Source organism: Schistocerca nitens, chromosome 9, assembly GCF_023898315.1.
Source record: "Schistocerca nitens isolate TAMUIC-IGC-003100 chromosome 9, iqSchNite1.1, whole genome shotgun sequence".
NCBI classification, from domain to species: domain Eukaryota; kingdom Metazoa; phylum Arthropoda; class Insecta; order Orthoptera; family Acrididae; genus Schistocerca; species Schistocerca nitens.
The window spans coordinates 203,432,173-203,453,953 of NC_064622.1; positions in this window are offsets into that span (position 1 = coordinate 203,432,173).

Genomic DNA, 21,781 nt, shown 5'->3' on the forward strand with positions numbered 1-21,781 from the left:
TATACATAGTTCACGAAAACCGGAAATACCTCCCTTTTGTTTTACTTTTGGTTTATCTGCATATCATTCGGCTGGGTGCATAAAAGTTACCATATAAAGTACCCACCTTCCGATCTAGTGGTTTCTTTTTGTTATAACATACTTCTAGTTCAAATGTTCAAATGCATGTGAATTCCTAATGGACCAAACTGCTGAGGTCATCGGTCCCTAAATTTACACACTGCTTAAGCTAACTTATGCTAAGAACAACACACACACACATGCCCGAGGGAGGACTCGAACCTCCGGCGGGATGCTAGTTCATGCACATATTTATTACAGCAAATTAGTTACGATCGGGTTAAATTATGACTCAGAACTGCACTAAATATATGTTCATATTTACGAGAAAGTCGAATAGAATTACTAATACATTCAGCCCACATTTCCGTTAGAGAAAGTAAAATTTCAGCAGACTTAATCTGAATAAAGACCTTCATAATTCGACTCGTGTTATGAAGACCAGCTCCGGGCGTAATTTTCAGATGTATCACTGCTGGCAAGGGCGATGATACTGTCGACTTCTTTTCACAGTTGCGTGAGCCGCTGCCAAAGGCACGAGCAGAGACTTTGCCGTTTAATAAGAAATTCGTTTATCCGCAAGGGGCGCACTTCGAAAAGCCGCCCGGATTTACTTATTTCCAAGAATTAATTATACCAAGCCAGGCAGTGTGCACAGCAAAGTAAAGGTTACACCGTGTTTCTCAGAGTATGAAACTGGATTACCGCCTCAAACAGAGTGAGTCGAATAAATGACTTCCATTAAATGTGTTTAATTTTTAAAGATAAAACAGCTGTAGTCTGAGAGCTAAGCAAAAAGTATGTTTGCTCTGACGTTCCTTGTGCAAATAGTTTTCTTTCTGAGCACTAGAGTGAATGCTGCAGTACGCTAGCACCCGTTGGATCTTCTATTCTCTTATTTTTTTTGTTAAAAATGGTTCGTAGGATAAATTTAGCTATATATCCTAAAAATAAATTCCGAGGTCACCGTAAGGGCTCACGTGATAGTGACTGACTTCTTTCTTCAAGGTCACATTGAACGCCAGTATTAGTGGACGTCTGGTTTATAAGCTGCTGTCGTGGAACTTAATGTCGATTTTTCCAAACCACTGCCACTGTTCCGCCTCTAAGAAGGCCCTCAGTTGTGCTTACAAGGCTAATGCACGTAATTTCAAGCCTCGTACCGACCAAATCTTTTGGAATCCTGGGACTCGAATGTGGACCATCCATTTGGTCTTCAGACACGTTGACTGCAACGTTTTTATTTCTCATTAATTACACGTATTAAGATAGCTGTAATACAGAGATCTATTAATATATTATCGCTATAATGCATAGTTCATTAAAAATAAAATCATAGGTACTGAAGGTGGGGGCATTGCTGATATAAAAGAACGTTATGTTTAGCTGAAAACATAATATTAGTGATCTCTTCTCTGAGAACATCAGATGATGACGGTCATCATTCATTTTCTGTCTTTCCCGTCTCATTTTTGGAAACTGAGGAGCTACACTGCCAATCGCTTTCACTATTTTGACTCCAAATTACGGTTTCTCTCCGTATGATCCCAAGTTTCTAACGATGATAATCCAGTTCTTTTTCTCCAAATCACGCTACAGTAGTCTTACATTTTCCTTAAGGAGCTTATTTTGTATTGCTTCACTTTTAAAACTTCCTTTAAAGCGGGAGAAAAAAAAACCATAATGATTTTAAAGCAATATGTCAATTTAACTGGTTTAAAAAAAATGCATCAGTTCCTGCCCTTTACAGTTCCTCGGTTTCATATAGCAAGAGTGTTATTCACACACATGCAAGTTGTTCTTCGTGTATAGAAGCAAGTTACAGTGAAGTGGTTCCCCGTAGATCTTCGACGCTGGCATCCAAATATTCCTTCTATGAAAATCCGCCAGTCTCGACCGACTTCTGACCTGCTCGCAACGGAGACTAGCTCTTAACGCGGCTGAACCTATGAAAACTCTACTAAGATGTCTACCATCAGCTTTAGCAACTAAGGGCAAACTGTGTTAATGGCCGATTGGTAATGGCACTTAAAATAAGAACCTCTAAATTCACCAATTGGTTTCCAGTTTGCCTGAGATCGACATAGGATGAAAAGGATCTTTAACTCACGCTGGTAAGCAGGATCCGATTGTTCACGTTCTAAGTTTCCAAACGCAGTTGAAATTTTAAGATTATTTCAGCTTGTGGTACAAACATCTGAAACGGTGGGGTTAGCTTCATACACTGCCGGGAAAAAAAATACACGAGGAAAGACGACGTCCATTTTGGTCCGATGACGGCATACATGCATGCTACCTGGTGGATAGTACATGCATGCTACCTGGCGGATAGTACACGCCCTGAAAATTGTTTGAACGTCGTGTGCCAACAGGTAGCGTAGTGGCATAGCTACCAGATTGCAATCTCTGTGTACTCTTTTATTGGAAGGCTCACAGCCAGAAGGCTCAGTGTCGTGCAAACGTGTGAATCAAGCAGGCAACCGTACCCCAGTGACACACTTGTGCTTACTAATGCCAGCTGAGCGAGTTTGAAAGAGTGGCGGGATGGTCCTTTCGGAGAAGTGTCACACAAGTTGGACGTGCTGCGTCAGCTGTGCAACTATGCTGGTATCAGTGGTCACGTAAACATTCCCTCACCTGTAGACGAGGTTCTGGACGTCCACTCAGTACAGAAGCCGGCCACGATCGTCGTATTGTAAGGTGTCAGTGGTAGATCGTACGTCTACCACAGCACGCATTTCAGGGCTTATGAGCTCAGGCGCGTCAGCACGAACTGTTGCCAACCGATCACTAGCAGTGGTAGTGCGGGCACTCACAACTGTAGCCCGTCGTCCACTCACGTCGTAGCATCGATGTGCACGGCTCGACTGATGCCATCAGAACATCACTTGGAAGATGGAATGACGCACACAAGTTGTAACTCAACAACACAGTGTCTAACATAAGAAATTTTCACAGTATTAATGTTGTAATTTTGAGGAACGGTGTAAATTTTTATGTTACATATTTTGTCTGTATTTTTAAATATATTCTCATGAATGAATATGATTATGTAATCTAAATGCAATATCTAAAAAAGGATTATACAGGGTCGTCCATTGATCGTGACTGGTCCAAATATCTCACGAAAATAGCATCAAACGAAAAAACTGCAAAGAACGATACTTTTCTAGCTTCAAGGGGGAAACCAGATGGCGCTATGGTTGGCCCGCTAGATCGTGCTGCCACAGGTCAAACGGATATCAACTGCGTTTTTTAAGATAGGAACCCCCACTTTTATTACATATTCGTGTAGTACGCAAAGAAATATGAATGTTTTAGTTGGACCACTTTTTTCGCTTTGTAATAGATGGCACTGTAATAGTCACAAACGTATACGTACGTGGTATCACGTAACATTCCGCCAGCGCGGACGGTATTTGCTTCATGATACATTACTCGTGCTAAAATGGACCGTTTACCAGTTGCGGAAAGGGTCGATACCGTGTTGATGTATGGCTATTGTGATCAAAATGCCCAACGGGCGTGTGCTATGTATGCTACTCGGTATCCAGGACAACATCATCCAAGTGTCCAGACCGTTCGCTGGATAGTTACGTTATTTAAGGAAACAGGAAGTGTTCAGGCACACGTGAAATGTCAACCACGACCTGCAACAAATGATGATGCCCAAGCTGGTGTTTTAGCTGCTGTCGCGGGTAATCCGCGCATCAGGAGCAAACAAATTGCGCGAGAATCGGGAATTTCAAAAACGTCGGTTTTGAGAATGCCACATCAACATCGATTGCACCCGTACCATATTTCTATGCACCAGGAATTGCATGGCGACGACTTTGCACATCGTGTACAGTTCTGCCACTGGGCACAAGAGAAATTACGGGACGATGACAGATTTTTTGCACGCGTTCTATTTAGCGATGAAGCGTCATTCACCAACAGCGGTAACGTAAACCGGCATAATATGCACTACTGGGAAACGGAAAATCCACGATGGCTGCGACAAATGGAACATCAGCGACCTTGGAGGGTTAATGTATGGTGCATCATTATGGGAGGAAGGTTAATTGGACCCCATTCTATCGATGGCAATCTAAATGGTGCAATGTATGCTGATGTCCTACGTAATCTTCTATCGATGTTATTACAAGATGTTTCACTGAGTAACAGAATGGCGATGTACTTCCAACATGATGGATGTCCGGCACATAGCTCGCATGCTGTTGAAGCGGTACTGAATAGCATATTTCATGACAGGTGGATCGGTCGTCGAAGCACCATGGCCGGCACGTTCACCGGATCTGACGTCCCCGGATTTCTTTCTGTGGGGAAAGTTGAAGGATATTTACTATCGTGATCCACCAACACCTGACAACATGCGTCAGCGCATTGTCAATGCATGCGCGAACATTACGGAAGGCGAACTACTCGCTGTTGAATGGAATGTCTTACACGTATTGCCAAATGCATTGAAGTTGACGGACATCATTTTGAGCATTTATTGCATTAATGTCGTATTCACAGGTAATCACGCTGTAACAGCATGCGTTCTCAGAAATGATTTGTTCACAAAGGAACATGTATCACATTGGAACAACCGAAATAAAATGCTCAAACGTACCAACGTTCGGTATGTTAATTTACAAAACCTACCTGTTACCAACTGTTCGTCTGAAATTGTGAGCCAAATGTTTGTAACTATTACAGCGCCATTTATCACAAAGCGAAAAAAGTGGTCCAGCTAAAACATTCATATTTCTTTACATACAACACGAATATGTAATAAAAAATGAGGTTCCTATTTAAAAAAAACGCAGCTCATATCCGTTTGACCTATGGCAGCGCCATCTAGCGGATCCAACCATAGCGCCATCTGGTTTCCCCCTCCAAGCTAGACAAGTTTCGTTCTTTACAGTTTTTTCGTTTGACGCTTTTTTCGTGAGATATTTGGCCCGGTCACGATCAATGGACCACCATGTATAACAACGTATAGTAAACACACTAGCCTAGTCACAGGCATTTGTTATTGTGAACAGTCAAAGAGTATATTTGAAGTAGGGAACATTGTCACTGGGCGGGGACACGCACAGTGTAGTTGAGTGTGGCGCAGGCTACCTCTTGTGCAGCAAAGTCTAACAGAAGCGCCCAAGGGTAGTGGTTGTTAGCGGCACGTAGTGCGGCACATTATAAGGCAACAAATTGGAACAATTATATGTCATGGCCAAGAATAATTACGGTGTTTATTGGACGCAGTGCAAAAAAGCATCAAGAAGAATTAATATGAAAGAAGAACACTTTGGACCCAAAATTGTTGATTGCAAAGCGACGCTAAGAAGAGCCTGCTGCCATGCATAGTCGGCGATTATTACCTTACGCAGCACCAACAGCCAATCACTAGAGTGAGACTAGACCAATTTTATTATTTAGAAGTGTGCCAAGGCTAGCTGCGTAGTGGTTTCATTACCAGCTTAGCGTTAACACTGTGTTACAAGTGTATAAACCGGAAAAACTACTAAGTAAGATACTATCCAGTCATCCTCAATTTAAAGCGATTGTCACTGTTGATGATAACAAGACTAAAAATGCCGAGCTATTTTAACCAACTGTCTACCACATTCCAGTGCCTGTCCCTAGTGTAATACGAAGTCAATATGTATTCGACAGTGTCGATTTCGATGTCTTAACTATCGCTGTCTGGAATATTTTTCAGAGCATGAGGGCTATCATATGCATCACTTCAGCCTGAACTATCCCAATACCTGAAGAGGCTCGGAGGCTTAAACTGTCCCTCTCTACGACAGATTTAAGTCAGCTGGTGTTATGAAAATTCAGATATCCCAACATGAGCCACGAGATTCATTATAGCATATGCTCCTCTGTACTTGAACGTGACCAATCCCAATTCATCAGACAAATTCACATCCGCTCCGGAAAATACCCTGTTCGTGTTTGGTAAGTGGCTATATTCAGTGCTACCCACTCTAGAAATTGGAGCAAAACCTAAATAGAAGAGATTCATGCAGTCTACTAATAACACAATTAATGATGAGAGAAGTTCAGTACTTCATGGTCATTCATTAATCTGACACAAAGTGACTACAACATAATTACACTACTTTACAATATGCTGTCAACGGTAGACAGGAGTAACGTTCCACATTTACCAAACCAGTCATTTTCCCACCGGCACTACAAAGGTCAATGGCAGCATCACACTTACAAATTATACTCTTTTCAGCCATAGCTTACAGTAACGTATTTTACATAAATTTTCACGCACTCAATAAACTCAATGAAACTTCACTATGTAAACACGAACTCACTGAAGTTATTTTGCTATTCGAGTCTCAGAGAACTGGACAGGAAATGCTGTGGAGCTGCATTCTGTCAGCAAACTGGAAAGCGAGCAGCGTTCGTGTTGGTAGAAGTTGCCTTTCCCGGTAGAAAACTACAACGACCCTACAGGGTGCTTAAGAATCAATTAGCCTTCTAGCAGTGTAAGACAATGAGTACAGATTTATATAGATTATTGCTGTTCATATATGTAATCCATATAGTGTTAAGGCACTTTGAGAAAGTAATTTGAATCTAATTCAACAATTAAAGACAGAACATTTTATAATTTTGCTTGTCCACAACGCAACGGGTCGCAAATGAGATTTATCTATTTATCTCTAACGTTGCCTCGTATTGGATCAGAAACAAAAGATGAGTATTTAAAATATACAGAGATTCTTTTAATTTTAAGGCTACACAGAGTTTATCTTCAATAACATCGTCGACAGCTGTTGGATGGTGTGGACACGAAGCAAACCCTTCACTCTACTGCCTCTACAAGTATTGTTCTGACTCACAAACAGCACCGAGCGAGGTGGCGCAGTGGTTAGACACTGGACTCTCATTCGGAAGGACGACGGTTCAATCCCACGTCCGGCCATCCTGATTTAGGTTTTCCGTGATTTCCCTAAATCGCTCCACGCAAATGCTGCGATGGTTCCTTTCAAAGGGCACGGCCGACTTCCTTCCCCGTCCTTCCCTAATCCGATGAGACCGATGACCTCGCTGTCTGGTCTCCTTCCCCAAAACAACCAACCAACCACAAACAGCTCTCGTGTCTCAGAATTTGTTTCATAGCTTAGGTATTTTTTGTTGTAAATTTTTTTGTTTGAATCACAGTGAGAAAGACTTCATGTAAACTTCAAGGAGAAGTCTTATTGTCGCCAAACTGCTCTATTGAATCATCTGACCACCCATCTGTATTCAGTCAGCTTTTGTCTACTTGGAATAATTTATTTTATATGCATACCTTGGATCACCGAGTGACAAATTTATTGCTATGTAAAATACTGTCAAATGATATTTATAAGTAAATTTTTCACCATCAGGACTAGTTATACTAGCACATCATACTAAAATATCTTCATGTAATTTGAGTCACAATTTTTTTTTACCCTTATCATCTTTTATTTCGGATTTTCATTCCAAACCAACTTTACATTTAAAGAATTTAATTTAACATGAGAGATGGTAATTTAAAGGTAGATAACTCATATATTCTGCTGACGAAATGAAAAACGTTGTTCTTTGTACGACTTTCTCCTTGTTTTCTCTGTAAGGATTATCAGTTTAATCCACATCAATCTAATTTATGTGAATTACAGTCACCAGATAAAATGCACGGAAATAGAATTTAAATCCTTGGATAGCTACAACATAACTGTAGAATACGGAAAGCATATAGGTTTACTAAGAGAATTGGGTGTTTCTGAAATTCTGAGAACATTTTCGGTACCTTGCAGACAAATTTCGTTAGAACAAAATTTAAATTAGAGATGAAAGGAGAGGTCATTGAAAATATTGTAAAGTAGGCTTCCCTGTTATTCTGCACTAACGTTCTTGTAAATGAGAAACCGGAACAGAAAATAATCTAAGCATTTGAACTACGATGTTAGAAACGAATGTTGAAAATTATGTAATCTAATACAGTCAGGAATGAGGAGTTTCTCTGCAGGAGTGGCAAGGAACGGAATATATGGAAACCACTTACAAGAAGAAGATAACGATGATAGAACATGTATTAAGACATCAGGATATACCACCCATGGTAGTACAGGGATCTCTTGTGAGTAAAAACCGTAGAGAAAGACAGAGATTGGAGTACATCCAGCGAATAACTGAGAAATTAGGTTGCAGTTGCCAACCTGAGATGAAAAGATTGGGACAGTGGGACAGGAGAGGAATTCGTGATCGGTGGCATCGAACCACTCAGAAGACTAACGACACTAAAAAAAGAAGAAAGATACACCAGAATACCTTAGTATTCACAGATTCTTCTTTGTACTGTGGTGAAACAGACCACAGTTCTCTTCGAAAGTGTTGCATTTTTATCGGCAGTGTACGAGACATTTTGCTGTACGATTGTATTGTGTACAAAAAGTGTATAGATACAAATAACATAACAGGTATAGGATAAACAAACAAAGCCGAATGCGCTCTAAACGGAATAGTATTGCTAGGAGACATCAGGGCTATGAGTTGAACATCGATATCTAAAGCCTTGAACTACAACAGCACAAACAGAACACGTATTACAAGGAACGTTAAGAAAACTGGGAAAACATTTATTCTCATCAAGAGTGACAGGATACAAGCTGTAGAGTGTCTGAGCAGTCAACAACAAATATTCACTGTTGTCGACAGCGAAGGTGAGAATCAAAAACGGGAAAAATTTCAAAACAACCATTCAATATATCTGTATGTTAATACATCTTTTATATTATATTAAGTATGTTACGGGCAAGGTCTTAAATGATGGAAATAACTACCATGTTTAATAGTCGTGTGAGATAATTTCTTCGTAAACGAGGAGAGTTTCTTCACAGATTCAAGAGAAGTCAGAACGTAGCAGACAAGCAAAGGCTGAACGAAGCGAAAATGATCATAAAGAGATCAATGAGAGAAGCGTTCGATGACTTTCAAAGTAAAATTTTGTCAACTGATCTGACTTGGAACCCTAAGAGGTTTTGGTCTTACCTTAAGTCACCAAGCTCTTTGAAATCATCTATTCAATCACCGAAACGGAAGATACCAGAGAGAAGGCAGAAATACTAAATTTGGTCTTCTGAAATTGTTTCACCACAGATCATCTTAATACGATCTCTGCTTCCAATCATCGTACGAGCGTCGAGATGGCAGATATTGAGATAATCGAAGGTAAATAGAAATCGTTTAGTTGTTGAAAGGCATCAGGACCAGATTACACACTTATAATATTCTAAAAATACCATGTGAAAGAAATTGCTCCGCTTCTAGTAGCAGTTTATTATAGTTCCCTGGAGCAAAGAAGGGTACCCAGCTCCTGGAAAAAAGTTTTCGACAAGAGTCGTAGGCCAGATGCACATAATCATAGGCCTCTATGGTCGACATCTATCTGTTGTTGAATTTTCGGACATGTTTTATGCTTAAGAGGGGTTGGGTGTTTGGGGGAAGAGACCAAACAGCGAGGTCATCGGTCTCATCGGATTGGGAAAGGATGGGGAAAGAAGTCAGCCGTACCCAGTCAAAGGAACCATTCCAGCATTTGCCAGGAGTAAGTTAGGGAAATCACGGAAAACCTAAATCACGATGGCCGGACGCGGGATTGAACCGTCGTCCTCCCGAATGCGAGTCCAGTGTGCTACCACTGCGCCACCTCGCTCGGTTATGCTTAAGAATTACAATATTTTTGGAGAACAGAAATCTCCTCTATAAAAATCAATATGGATTCCACAAAAAGCGAGCTTGTGAAACTTAACTCGCGTTGTTCAAAAAAAGGATCTACAGCGCGATTGTGGTTTGTCGTATCGTGAGATTGCTGCTCGCGTTGGTAGAGATCCAATGACATTTAGCAGAATATGGAATCGGTGGGTTCAGGAGGGTAATACGGAACGCCGTGCTGGATCCCAACGGCCACGTATCACTAGCAGTGGAGATGATAGGCATCTTAGCCGCATGGCTGCAACGGATCGTGCAGCCACGTCTCGATCCCTGAGTCAACAGATGGGGACGTTTGGAAGACAACAACCATCTGCACCAACAGTTCGACGACGTTTGCAGCAGCATGGACTATCAGCTCGGAAACTATGGCTGCGGTTACCCTTGACGCTGCATCACAGACAGGAGCGCCTGCGATGGTGTACTCATCGACGAACCTGGGTGCACGAATGGCAAAACGTCATTTTTTCGAATGAATCCAGGTTCTGTTTACAGCATCACGATGGGCGCATCCGTGTTTGGCGACACCGCAGTAAATGCACATTGGAAGCGTGTATTCGTCATCGCCATACCGGCGTAATACCCGGCGTGATGTTATGGGGTGCCATTTGTTACAAGTCTCGGTCATCTCTTGTTCGCATTGACGGCACTTTGAACAGTGGACGTTACATTTCAGATGTGTTACGACCCGTGGCTCTACCCTTCATTCGATCCCTGCGAAACCCTACATTTCAGCAGGATAAGGCACGACCGTATGTTGCAGGTCATGTACGGGCCTTTCTGGATACAGAAAATGTTCGACTGCTGCCCTGGATCATCACATTCTCCAGATCTCTCACCAACTGAAGACGTCTGGTCAATGGTGGCCGAGCAACCGGCTCGTCACAATAAGCCAATCACTACTCTTGATGAACTGTGTTATCGTGTTGAAGCTGCTTGGGCAGCTGTACCTGTACCCGCCATCCAAGCTCTGTTTGACTCAATGCCCAGACGTATCAAGGCCGTTATTACGGCCAGAGGTGATTTCTCAGGATCTATGCACCCAAATTGCGTGAAAATGTAATCCCATGTCCGTACTAGTACAATATATTTATCCAATTAATACCCGTTTATCATCTGCATTTCTTCTTGGTGTAGCAATTTTAATGGCCAATAGTGTACTAGCGTTCTGTACCTACTGAATGAAAGTTCAGCAAGAGAGGCAAATCCACACAAAAATAGATTGGATACATTACCATATACTGTCGTATTTTACTCGTATATTCTATTAAAGTTAGACGCGAACCTTTATATCAATAGAGTCTGGTAAATGCATTTTATGCTATCTGTACTATTGTATTCCGCTTGTGATGTAGACACTGTGATGTATCGTATTTAGATAGGATAGTATATATTACTGAGATCGCGTAATTTGTTTGTCTGCTTAAGAATACAGAGGCGCTAAATGCGCAGGAAGTAGGAAGGCTACTAGGCAAGTAAGGAACGATCGGTCCCGAAGTAGAAACTACAGTCATAATTCGATGAAACTTTGCATATTTGTGTTAGGCAGTGTGTCTAATACTCCCGCAGATAGCGTCACGTAATTCTTCTCGGTTGGGAGCGCGCAAGAATGCCCAGAAAATAGCATCTCCTGCCAAGAATGGGTGCTTGCCTTGAGAATTCGCCTGATTTTATGCAACACCATGTTGCATACATTTGCTTCTTTATGAGAATTCTCGGCCGCAGATTGCAGGGGCAGTGATGACACTCTGCTTTGTTTCCGAGGGAGTAAGGGGTTCATTACTATTCGCTAGCGCACTTGAGCAGATGTGATTTCGATGGATTGCTCACGCGCTGCCTGCGATATTGAATATCTATGCTACAATACAATCGCAAGTCAGAACAGTTTTGGCAGTAAGTTGAGTTTAGTAGCTCGCAGAGAGCAGTCGTCGCAGAGGGCAGTTGTGTTTTGTAGGTCGCACAGAGCACTTGAGTTATGGAATTCGGACAGGGCAGTCCAGCGGTTGACTTGTTTTGGGCCGGCAGAACGATGGCAGTGCGTGAACGGTGTAGTGTATGTTAATTGCCACAGCTGATGTAACCAAAATTGTAATGTTAAAGTCCCATGTAATTCCTTGCAGAAATACGAGTATTTCAATAATAACTTTTGTTCTGAAGAAAACTTTTGCCAGTCATTTATCTGAATTTAAAGATTTTACGAATTTTTCCTGTGCATACTCATGTTGATTCAGCAAAAGAAAATCAGTTGTTTTCCTACAAATGAAAAACCAGTGGCCAGAATTGCACTGGGCTGTGCAAAAAAAAAAAATAATAATAATAATAAAATAAAATAAAAAATAAAATAAAAATACAAATAAATAAATAAATAAATTTATAGGACAGATGTACAATAGCGTTATCAGGTGACATCATTGCGAGGTAAGAATTTGTCAGTTTATTCAGGATGATTTTACAGGGCCACGACGCAGCGCTGCTGACGTTAAAACCTATTAATCTCGATATGCAATCAGTCTTTAATTAAAGGTCACATTAAAACTTGAAATTTTATTATTGAAAAGAAATTTTTCTATTGGGAACTTAAACAAGATTTTTCTGTTCGGAGGTTATACTAAATGTGAATATTGTAATTATTTTTTCTGTTGGGATGTTACAACGAGAGGCGTTTGATCGCCCACCATACAGCCTGTAATTATCCCCCTCTGCTTTTCGTCTCTGCATAAATGGAGCGCTGGCTACCAAAACAACATTTTAGCACAACGAGCTGCAGTCGAGTGCAGAAAATTGTTGGAAAGCATAGGAGGTTGCTTTCCGTAACGAGGGTATTGGGTAGTTGGTACAACGCTACGACCGGAGGCTAAGTCTGAGCGACGATTATGCAGGGAATTAACTGGAAGTAATGGCTAACTATTGCAAATAAAACAGTTTTTATTTTCATTTCGCAGCAGATCGTTCCTTACTTTTCGAATAGCCCTTGTATAAAAGAATTGTTATCCATTACAGAATTCGACTTTGTTCACTATTTTTGAACTGACTCGTAAGGAAAGAAAGGGTACTGCTGTTATGATGCTGTATGCTTAAGCGGTAAATCAGACAGTTAAATTTAATTCAAACCAAGCCCAGTCACTGATATGAAAAAGAAATATTAAGCGAATAATCTTCAGAATCCACAGTATGAAGGAAGTGACAGCAGTAAAATATAACATGTGCTACTTTCGGATTCTGTTCCTTTTTTCTTATGGTTGCATCGATATACGATCATTTTTTTTATTACAGCTAGTTTAAGAGTCTGTAAATTACTGATAGTTTTCAAAGATTAATGTTTTTATTTTCATATGCTAAAAATCAGTTTGCTCAACACCACTTACCATCAGGTAGATCAGGCAGCATATTATCATATGTTTCTCGTTGTGTGCTTCTCCTTTTACATTTATTTCCTGTGACAGTGACGGAAGACTGAAACTCTTAAGAAAAAAAAAGTAAACAGATGTGGTTAAGAGGAGAGTTAATTATATATGAAGACTGACAGATCAGCTGCTCATTATGACCAGCTATGCGAAATGCTCAGCTGGAATGTTGTGTTTCCGACGCTGACTGTCTATCGACAGAGTGGCGCAGAGTGATGGGTGATTCTAAACTTAAGTGTTGGCAACATTGTAGTATTCGAAGCGATGCGTAGTTTTGAACATGTTGCTATTTAATAATAATCCATCAATGGAGTAACGCGCAGTGTATTACCGTTGTGAGAGCGTTCTAAAAGCCCTGTGATAATGTACTGCTGCTCAAATGGTATTTAGACAACATTACCAGCTAGAACGTCATGGACGTGTCCCATCTGGTCATGCGATTACAAGGTGGTTGCGTAATTTTGAGGAAACTGGTTCAACCTTGGAAAAGAGACATTAGGCGGCGTTCGAACGGCTTGCACGAGAGAGACCGTTACAACTGTTCCAGTTTGCATCGAGAGCAGCCCTCCCGCTCCGAATGAAAGTTCTCTGCCGAAACTTGGAAACTGCTTATGACAAAAAAGCTCTTACTTGAAAATCTTTCTTATAGCCAGTATTGTGAAGATTGTACACTTTTAGCAGTAGCATGAATTTCTATTTTATGTTTATACCGGAACAGTGTGTCTCACTGTATTACTAGCAATGTGAATGTAACTGTTCTAAATTCCTACTGCAGTGTCACCCGTGTATTCGATCTAGAATAGCCTGTGCTGCCATGCTTTTCAGCACGAGCATTAACTGTGTAAATTATGTTCGATGTACATGGGACGGAATTTGACTATCTGTAAATGAAACGAAATACAAAGAAAGACTATCAACAGTACACAATCTGGCTTCCTCATCAAACAATCACAACACTCTGGATAAATGTCAGGTGTTGCAACCTTGCCCTGTTAGTAAATGCATCTACTGAGTTATATGAAAATCTTACTAAGGGAGACCGCTACGGTCGCAGGTTCGAATCCTGCCTCGGGCATGGATGTGTGTGATGTCCTTAGGTTAGTTAGGTTTAACTAGTTCTAAGTTCTAGGGGACTAATGACCTCAGAAGTTGAATCCCATAGTGCTCAGAGTCATTTGAACCATTTGAATCTTACTAAGGAATACAGCTCCTAAATTCATCTCAGAAAATTCATCTATGCCCTAAGATCGATTATTATCTGCGCAACAGATAATTGAGCTGTGCTTGCGTTTGCTGAACTGCATAACTTGAATTTCTGAACTAAACGTTGCTGAAGCAAATCACTGCGTAGCTAACTGCCTTATGATTCCCTTTGAAACGTCCCCTTAGAACAATTATACATGACTGTGCTTAAACTGACACACAATATTTTTTAGGTGATGGGCCACAACAGAGCAAACCCACCGCAGAGTCAGTCGAAGTTTTGAAGAATATTGGTAGGTAGGTCATCACAGAGTGGACCCACTGTAGTCCTGGCACAGATTACGCTATTGGTGGACCACCAGAGGTGCAGACCCACTGCAGTCCTTCTAGAGACGGCCAGCAACCATCTGTTGCGACTGTGCAGGTGCACAATCACCATTGAAGAGTCTTGTACTATATAGCAAGTCCATAAACCATCACTTGTGCACTCACAAAGTTTTTGGAATTATCCTTAGAACCAGCCATGCTGTTAACCAGTCCCTTTCTGAATTATCAACACACGTGCAAACACTAACAGTCCCTACTTCTCACATATTGTCCATATACTATGACCAACAGAAACGTGTGCAGTGAAATGTAACTTACAAGTTACTTAATTTGATGAAATGGTACCAACTACAATTTTATAACATAAGAATACAATAACAATGGTACAAAATACATCATTAAAGAACATAACAATACAGATAACATTTGTAGTAAACAAGGCTTTACAAAGTAATAGAAATAAACATGTACATCAGTGTTACAAGAATTATGACATAAGTACATACATAAAAGATCAGAATAACTTTTGACACATCAACTTCACTCATGAGCATTAAAACAAAACAGAATAAATAATGTCTAAACATCTTTACAAAGTAAATAACACATTATCAGAAAAATTCTACAATGTAAATCTTATTACCTAATCACATAAAGACAGGAAAAACACAAATTCACATAGCATAATAACACAAAAGTACAGGACAGGGTTTGTTTACAATGTGACATTTGGTACTGCAGTCCAACCCAACTTCATACCGTAGATCTTTCCTCTTATTTCAACGTTTGTTTCCACCAAAAAAGAATTCTATCCAAGCATGCTCTCTGTATTCTGTTCACATCCTCTTTCAAAAATTGTTTTTCTCCCCTGTACACTACTTTTTTGGCCAAACCATTTTCTTATAGCTTCTCAATGCATAGTTAGTTTCTTATGTAGTCTACCCCCTCTTAAGCTAACTTAAATCTACTGATCTTAGATATATATACCAAGGGACGAGGCAATGCAGCAGCACATATCAAATTAACACAAACAGCAATCACAAAAAAATGGAAATTGGCAAAGCAATCAGCAGTATATATAAATTAGCAAAGCAATTGCAATACTACAACTAATATGAGCCAATGTGCAGCAAAAAGAAAAATAAATCAGTAGTAAACCTGGCTTAACAGAGTAATACAAAGTGAAATTCAGTACCACTATGCCTGGCAAAAAGCAGCAGCAAATGCAATAACTAATATCTAAACATGACAAAGCTCAAGGAGAAAAATATTACACTAAAGATGGCCATGTCTAATACCTATGTCACATCTTAACACTAGAGTGATGCATCACCTTGACTTACTCTAGCAGACAAGTTACCAAACCGTTAAAAAATTATTTTTGCAATTCCTGTGAAGGGAAATGTCTATTTGTGCTCTCTTTTCTACGAAAGTACATCATAAAATTATTCTTTGCTAGGTCTGTAGACAGAAAATAGTAATATTAGCACATCTATTAAATTTTATTTTAACCAATGCTGCAGTGTAGTTAGAAAGTAGATATTAAACGAAATGAGCAAGTATATGCAAAGCAATGTGTGAAACGTAATTCAATAGGCAAATGGCGTCTACAAAGGCAGTAAAAAATTTCTTAACTAGAAAGACAACAGATGTAAAAATGTTTCTCATCATTTCATTAGGCAATTTAGTAAATATCATAAATTAAGAGCTCCACAGTGTAATCATATGTTTTCAAGTTTGAGCGTGTCGTATTTGCGATGCTTTCTGTAAAGAAATGTCAATAGCGAGGATAATGGCCTCTTTCTTCTCCACCTAATGGCTTTTTCTCAAGGCGGCTGGCACACCTGGCCGCTCACAACGCATTACGTGATGGTCACTTACCTTTCTTACCGAAATAATTATGACAGCAGTTTCCGCTACAGTCACAGTCTCATATAAAAATTTCACAGGTCGAAAATTTGCTTTACAAATGTGTAGAAACAAAGTCCTGTAAATATAACAGTGTCCAAAAAATTTTCGCCGACATTGTGATACATTCACGCATATACACCAATTTCATAACTCTTAAAGTACGATTCTTGGTTTCCAACATCCTTTTCATAAATCAGAGTCCCTAACCACTCCTCCTTATTCCTTACCTTATTACACATGTACATATTCATATTCATCAACATGTCTTCAATATTTCATCATAATAAATACATAGCATAATCAGATTCCTCATATAGCATCATCTCATTGATCATAACCATACCTGTAAAGCATAATACACATTGTCATCATAATAATGACATCATAAAAACTCAGCCAAATCTCAAAATCGTCGTAGCTAGCTCCAATGATTTCAAAACCTAAAAAAATTCTCTGCTCATTTCAATAGTGTCATCAACCTCAATCGTACTTTAAAATCATGATCCCATACCAAATACATCATTCAAAGCTCTTATATTATCACAATGGTTCTGAAGAAATATGAACAGTTCACAAACTACAGACAAAATACAATTTCATAAGTGTGAAGTTATCCAACTGTGTAATTGCGTAAACATCTGTCACTGACGAAAAAAAAATGTTTGTCTCTCTCAGTTAAATCATCAGGTAGCTGTGTACTTCTGTGTTGAAGAAATATGGTACCGATGTGTATAGTTGTATAAGCAAATACCATATTAGCTAGGGCTCCTTGTGCTTGCCACACACATGGTACACAAAGTAAGCGTGTACCCCCCTGAGGATTAATGTAATTATACCCTCAGATGTTACAGATTACAGCAATGGAATGAAATGTATCACGGAAAACTTTCTTTGTAATTCAAAAACCTTTAAACAATCCGTGTCATTACTTAAGGGTAAAAAATGTGCCAAATGTCGTAATTATCGTCGTACGTAAGCAATGTCCTGTAGAAGTCAATGTACTTCCCTCGTGATAAACAAAGTGAATTGCTATGCGTATAGATGTCGTTGTTGTTATGCTTATTGCCATGATGAAGTAAGTACTGTACTGTAACGTATTGTTGTGCTACAGAAAAGGCTGTCTCATTGTAGCTATACCACAAAAGTTACTACTAAAACATGTTTTACTTTCCAGAAGAATTCAGAAAAACTGTGCAGATATAAAACAGATACACCACAAAAGCAACAATGTAAATTGTGTCACAAATTAGTAGTGTCGTGATATAATCGTGTAGCTGTCAGAGAAACCAAATGCTAAGTCATCTTTAATTTCACAGAAAGTACTTTAAATACAGAATGTATTCTCAAGTAAACCTAAATGTTGCATTAAAATCTCATTAGCAGTACTGGTATATGTTCTAAGTATGTGAGCCTTATAGTCATTACGTAATCGTACAAATAACAAGCAAGAATGTACACACACAATAACACTGTGTCATCTGTTCACTATAACAATGCATTCGTAGTTACTATATAGATATGTTCCCTAGGTTCTAGACTGGATAGTTAACTTTAAAACATAGTTGCATATCAACAGTTTCTATGTCTGACGAAGCGTACTAGTAACAGGAAGTGAAAAATTTTATAGCAAAGACTAAATTAAAAAGCAGATTATCTCTCAATAAATGGTTGTACATTTGAAATGTGGTGGAATCTTTTACCCTTTATAGGGCGCAGACTTTCAACTTCAAAGCAATTATCATGTTGTATACGTCGGTAAGGAATGCTAAAATTTTTCTCAGGGTTAGCGTGTATGTTATTTTTCCCTGAGCCAGCTAGCGTATGTGGCTGCCTGCAGTGCAAGTCATTGTCTGTATCTTTGTTGGCGCGCGTCGTTATTGGGATTTGGAGATCTAACTTCTACAAATTCACCTTGTCGAAGTTTACATAGTTTCTTTTTTGTCGTTCATGTGGTGGAGAATTTCTCCCGGAATCGTAACTGCGCGGTGGACCGTTGCGTCTGACGTTATTCTGTCTCCCTTGATAATAATTATTTTGGTTCCCATATTGTCTGTTTCTCTGATTGTCTCTGTGATAGTCACTACCACGGAGAGGTGATCTTTTCCTGTAATTATTACTACTCTGCCAACGGTTGTCATACTGGTGGTGTCTGTTTTGGTCACGATTTGTGTTGTGAGAATAGCCTTGTCGTGTCCAGTTATTATTTCTTTCATCGCGGAATTGCGACGGATGTGACCTGTAATTGTTGTGCTCCTGTTTTCGCGTTCCGCGATTGTCAGTGTCAATTTCCAATTCTTGTAACAGTCCCTGAATAGCTTCAATGTCGTCTGTGCAACGTCCTGCCAAAGTAATACGTCGTAAATGTTCAGGTAATTTGATTAAGCAAATACGGATGAGTTCTGAGGGGCTGTATGGGTTTGACAGGTACTGATTCATGTGCAACATGTCTTCAAAATATTTCACAAGACTGGAGAATTCAGATTGTTCGAAATGTTTCATCATTATGATGCTATGTTTTACTCGGTCTTGTGTAGCTTGAGACCAATATGCTGAGAGGAAGGCACGATAAAATTCTCCTTCACTGTGGCAATCGCGAATGACCGATCGCATTCTTACAGCTGGTTCATTCTCTAAATAGCCACACATATATTATAATCTGTGCTCTAAAGACCAGTTGGGAGGAAAAAAATGATAGAACTGATGAAGCCACACTTGTGGATGAATGTCGTTGCCGGAATTCTTAAATGTTTTGAATTTTCGTGTAGTAATAAACAGCTTATAGTCAAAATCATCATGTCGGCGAGTCATTGTTACTTCGTGTCGGCGGTTCCATCTCAAACTTCGGTGCACCTTGCCAATTTCTTTCATAATTTCCGAAATGCCCTGTGTTATTATTTTATTTATTTATTTATTTATTTATGCATTTATTTTACCTGGCAAGATTAGGGCCTTCAGGCCCTGTCTTACACCTAACCAGGCATACTCAGATTCAACAAATTTCAGTTTCTACAGAACATTAAGGACATATTACATGTTATACAGTATTAATGTTAAGAAAAAAAATAGAGATTATAAACGTAGTACAATGATAATTATAACAATCATAAATTAATTATAACAATCAAGAATAATAATAATAGTAATAATAATAATAATAATAATGACTATGTATATGAAAGTAAACATATTTTTCTTTTATGAATGTCAGTCCTATTGCTAGTTGGGAATTTTCTCGTTATATTCTTGCAGCTTGTGAGTTATTCTCATCAAGCAGAGACATAAGACGATAGAATGGGGTGAAAGAGATATAGAAGAGGTAGATAGGTTAGAGGAAGAGAAATAGAATGGTAAAATTCGAAGCTATGGTGGAGAGGAGAAAGAAAGAGAGGGGCCCAACAATGGTGGCTATACCGTCCCTAATATGTAAGTCTTGAGTTCCCTCTTGAATGTTGAGTGGTTCCGGATAAGACGCAGATCACAGGGGAGCGCGTTCCACAGTCGTATGGCTGAGATGGAGAATGAAATGGAGAAAGATTTTGTGTTATGTAAAGGTACAGCCAAGATGCTAGACGTATCCGATCTGGTATTGCGGTTGTGGAATGATGATAGGTGTTTAATGTGAGAAGATAAGTATTGGGGGCACCAGTGGCTAAGAAATCGATGAAGTAAGCACATCGTGTGGAGATCGCGTGCCTTATGTGGGCGTATCCAACCTAGCTGGGAGTATGAAGGACTGATATGATCATACAACCGTATATTGCATACGTATCTAACGCAAGCGTTCATCACTAGCTCGAGGCGTCTCGAATTTTCACTATTTGTGCCGTGTTGAACTACATCACAGTAGTAAAGATTAGGCAAGACTAGTGTTTGGACTAATTTTTGTTTAACATGGGTTGGAAATATTTTTCTAAATTTCTGAATTGCATGTAGGGAGGAGAGCGATTTCCGGCAAGCTGTAACTGTTTGTTCTTCCCAGTTTAGGTGTTCATCCAAGATTATTCCAAGGTCTTTTACTGTTTTTTGGTATGGTAGTTGGGTACCATTGAGGTGTATTTGAGGGACTGTTTCGTGAAAGTGCCGACTGATTAACTTTGGATGAGATATAAGTATGACCTGGGATTTCTTGGGGTTTAGTTTCAGACCTAGGTTCTGTGCCCATCGAGAAACAGAGCAAAGATCCGCGTTCATACTCGCTACTGCGTCAGCAATGTTCTTGGGGCTTGCACTTATGTACAGTTGGATGTCGTCGGCATATAGATGGTAGTTGCAGGAGTGAATCACTGAAGAAATATCATTATTTTGCGGCTTTTCCGTATTTCTAAGTCCCTCTTCCTGTGTTGGAGCGCGAGTGTCCTCTGAAATATGTAATTTTTGTATTACTTGTGCCAACTGATCTTGTACTTCCCGGATTTCTCTTTGGTGTTGCGTATTAATTTGATTCTGATTTTTTTTTGAATTTTTTAATTTGTTCATACTCTTCTGTGTCATTAAAGACTACCGGTTTTGTGTCATTCAGATTATCATCTACCTTCGTAGATAAATTATTTAGCTGATCTGAAAGTTCAGCTACTTTCTCTGATAATGAACTAATTTCCTCCATGTGTCTTTCTGAACCAATTTTCGTCCGCAGCTCGTGGCCGTGCGGTAGCGTTCTCGCTTCCCACGCCCGGGTTCCCGGGTTCGATTCCCGGCGGGGTCACGGATTTTCTCTGCCTCGTGATGACTGGGTGTTGTGTGCAGTCCTTAGGTTAGTTAGGTTTAAGTAGTTCTAAGTTCTAGGGGACTGACGACCATAGATGTTAAGTCCCATAGTGCTCAGAGCCATTTGAACCATTTTTTGAACCAATTTTCAGAGTATCTACTGTGTCCTTTAAGTTTTCCTGAGTTTTTGCAAGTTAGGTAACCGAATCGGTAGATGCAACTGAGTCAATTTTTGCTTGCAAGGTCTCATGATTTTCATGAGCAATAGTTAGCAGTTCTTTTATGGCTGCTTCGTGATTCTGTAATGCATTTTCATGCCGCGACAAAATAGATTGAAAATGCTCACAAATTTGTGTTTTTACGTCATTACAGTCTTTTTGACATTTCGATTCGATTTTAAGTAACTCAGCAGTTAAACTTTC